Source organism: Macaca fascicularis, chromosome 12, assembly GCF_037993035.2.
Source record: "Macaca fascicularis isolate 582-1 chromosome 12, T2T-MFA8v1.1".
NCBI lineage: Eukaryota > Metazoa > Chordata > Mammalia > Primates > Cercopithecidae > Macaca > Macaca fascicularis.
Genome location: NC_088386.1, coordinates 3,072,069 through 3,076,099, shown reverse-complemented (window position 1 = coordinate 3,076,099; position 4,031 = coordinate 3,072,069).

The window sequence follows — 4,031 nt, the reverse complement described above, 5'->3', positions numbered from 1 at the left end:
GTGCTTGTCCAAAGCCCTGGAATCTGGGAAATCCCCTAACATGCTGGCCATGCCCCAGAGCAGAACACAGGCAGCCTGAGAATGTCCTGTGAGTGGCGGGTCCCAGGCAAGAGTGTCACCTCCCTTGGGTGGGTGGGGGGGGTGGGCGGTGTCCGGCTCTAGGGCATAGAGGGGCTCCTGCCACTATCCCTGGATGTGCTGCTTCTCCTTTGCTCAGGGACGTTTGGCAATTGTACTTATCTGCCCTAAACAACAGGATTCCAGAGCAATGTTGGGCCCTAGGTTGATATCGGCTCCCTCCAACTGCACCCATGAACATAAGGAAAACCTGAAAGATACACAGTAAGAGTGGAAAACCATAACATAGTTCCCTAAGGGCCTGAGAAGTCAGTAAGAATGTGGGGACAATAAGAATGTGGGGATTCTGATTAATGTAATCAGTAAGATGACTTAATAGTTTACATATTGAACTCCATGCCCTTCAGGCTGAGAAGCCCAGTTCTTCTCTGGTGCCCATGGGACACTTACAAAAATATTGCATTCATTAGGCAACAAAGTAAGAAAAAAAAAATTATAGTAGATTTCCCCTAATAGAAATTGTACAGGTCAGTGCTTTGACCCAGTACAGCAAAAATGGAGATTAACAACAAAAGAGAAACCAAAAACCTCCATCCGTGTGAAAATTAAACATAAACATGAAAACACTGCAACTGTTTTCTAAGTAGCTTTTGAATCAAAGAGGAATTTAAAACTGTAATTGCAAAATACTAAGAAAACAGCAATGTGAAAACCCTATATATCAAGAGCTAGGAGAGCTGTCAAAGTTATAATGAAGCAAATTCATGACCTTAAATGCTTTTCAATGTTATGAAGAACAGAAGAAAATTAGATAAGGTAAGTTTTCAATTCAAATTAATAAGAGAAGAATAAAGTAAATATAAAGAAAACAAGACAAAGGAATTGATAGATAGGAATTAATGAATTAAAAACCCCAAATCATAAATAAATACCACAACTGGTTCTTTGGAAACCCTCAACAAAAGAAATAAATCACTAGCTGGTGCTGCTGGCCCCAGTGTGTTTGCCCAGTATACATATGATGGATGGCACTGCAGGAAGAACAGTTCTCTATGGGAGGACCCGGGGTTAATGTGTAAGCCCACACTCCCTCCAGGGAGCTCAATTCCTCAAACACTCAGGAAACTCTCCCAGAATGCAAGTGAGTGGAGCATGATTGATTCAGAGCTAAACTTGGATTCACTCTAATTAATAAAAAGGAGGCTGCAAAAACTTTGGAAATATAACTATAATTAGAAACAGGCTGGTCATGGTGGCTCACGCCTGTAATCCCAGCACTTCAGGAGGCTGAGGTGGGTGGATCACCTGAGGTCAGGAGTTCAAGACCAGCCTGACCAACATGGTAAAACCCCATTTCTACTAAAATTACAAAAATTAGCTGGGTGTGGTGGCTTGTGCCTGTAATCCCAGCTACTTGGGAGGCTGAGAAGGAGAATCACTTGAACCTGGGAGGCAGAGGTTGCAGTGAGCCAAGATTGTGCCATAGCACTCCAGCCTGGGCAACAAGAGTGAAACTCCGTCTCCAAAAAAAAAAAAAAAAAAAAAAAAACTTTCATTGTATGTCAAACCTTATGACCCAAAGCATTGCATCCTCATGGTGGAGAGCAAGAAGCCTAAAGCATAGGGATTTGGAAGGGTGGGGGGAAGTATCTCAGATGTGGAGGAGACTAAAAAAGGGTTAGGAAATTGCCAAATACAATTCAATAGGTGATCTTGCAGATGAATATAAATGACCAAAGAGTATTCCCAAAGACATAGAAAACCTGGATACAATAATAACTGTGGGAAAAATGACCAATGATCCACAAAATGGTAGAATAACAACCAGTTATATGTCATGGAAAATGGCACAAGGTAGGAAGCTCCAGGAATTCATCCTTCCACCAAACAACTGGTGAGCTGGCAAGAACTGTCAGAATTAGTGATTTTGGAGCTCTGGGATTTAGTCAAATACTTGCAGCATCCAGGGGAGTACTTGATGAAGAAAAGGGCTGGTAAAATTTGGTATTTCATGTAGCAGCTACCATCCTCCATCCCCGGCCTATAGGCAGGTAGCTGGAGGAAAGATAGCTGGCATTCCTTGTGTGGCCTGCTGATGCCAGGGTGAGCAATAAACTTTGTCCTCCAAAATGGGGTAGTGTATTTTGTTCTGCTGATGGTTCACTGAGGGACCAACATAGAGGCTGGCCATTGTTTCAACCCACTCTGGCTGAAGTAGCACCTCTCCAAAGAATTAAAAGAGAGAAAACATACTTTTCCCCATTTTTGTATTGTATCCAGGAATTCAAATAATTCCCTATCGGGTCACTGTTTGACCAAACAGATAATGGAACAGGAACTTCAGTGACCACACACAACTAGGCATATAGATTTTGCAAAAATAGTAAAGAAACGTTAGTAAACAGGGTGACTGCAGCCTTCAACAAATAAAATAGCAATCTATGGGAAGAGGGGAGAATCTGATTTCTAAAATTACTGTATTATAATATTCAAAATGTCCCAGTTCTCACCAGGAAAACAAGAAGTGAACAAAAACATTTTCCAGAAAGTCCAGACATTGAACTTACCAGACAAAGACTTTAAATTAACTCTTATATATACCCAATGAGTTGAAGGAAACCATGGACAAAGAAGTGAAGGAAATCAGAAAAAATGATGTCTGAAAAAGTAGGAAATATCAATAAAGAGATAGTAATTATAAAAAAGATCCAAATAGAAATTCTAGAGCTGAAAAGTATTATACCATAGCTAAAAAAAAAGAAAAAAAAAATCACTAGAGAGCTTCCACAGAAGATTTGAGTAGGCAGATGACTTGAAGATAAGTAATTGAAATTACCCAGTCCCAGCAGCAGAAAGAAAAAAGAATGAAGAAAACTGAATAGAGCTAAGTAGTCTATGGGACAGCATCAAGTGGACAAATATTAATATACACATTATGGGAGTTCTAGAAGGAGAAGCTAGAGAAAAAGGAGAAAAGATATTTGGGGAAACAATGGCTGAAAACTCCTCAAATTTGATGAAGGGCACACTTACACATCCAAGAAGCTTAAAGAAATCCCAGCAGGAGAAACTCAAAGAGAACAATGCTGAGGCACATTATAATCAAACTGTAAAAAGCTAAAGCCAAAGAGAAAAATCTTGAAAACAGTAAGAGAGAAATAATTTGTCGTGTATGCTACTCAATAAGATGAACAGCCAATTTCTTATCAGAAACTATGGTGATCAGAAGGCTGTGAGATAATATATTTAAGTTGCTGAGGAAAAAACCCCTGTCATCTAAGAATTCTATATCTGGCAAAATTGTTCTTCAGAAATGGATAAATTAAGAGATTCCTAGACAAACAAAAGGTAAGTGAGTTTGTCAGTAATAGACCTGCCCTACAATAAATGCTAAAGTGAGTACTTCAGATTGAAGTGAAAGGGCACTAGAAGGTGACTCAAAGCTGTAGGAAGAAATAAGTCTCTCCAGCTGGGCACATTGGCTGATGCCTGTAATCCCAGCACTTTGGGAGGCCAAGGCAGGTGGATCACCTGAGGTCAGGAGTTTGAGACCAGACTGACCAACAGGGAGAAACCCCATCTCTACTAAAAATACAAAATTAGCTGGGCATTGTGGCACATGCTTGTAATCCCAGCTACTCGGGAGACTGAGGCAGGAGAATCACTTGAACCTGGGAGGTGGAGGTTGTGGTGAGCTGAGATCGCACCATGGCACTCCAGTCTGGGCAACAAGAGTGAAACTCTGTCTCAAAAAAAAAAAGAAAAAGAAAAAATAATAAAAACGGAAAAAAGAAATAAGGCTCTTCAGCAAAAGTAACTGCATAGGTAAATGTAGAAACTAGTATTATTGTATTTTTTGGTTTGTAAAACCCCTTTTTGTTCCCTATATGATGTATAAGAAAAACAAATAAAACAATAATTATGAATCTATGTTAATGAACACACAAGTATAT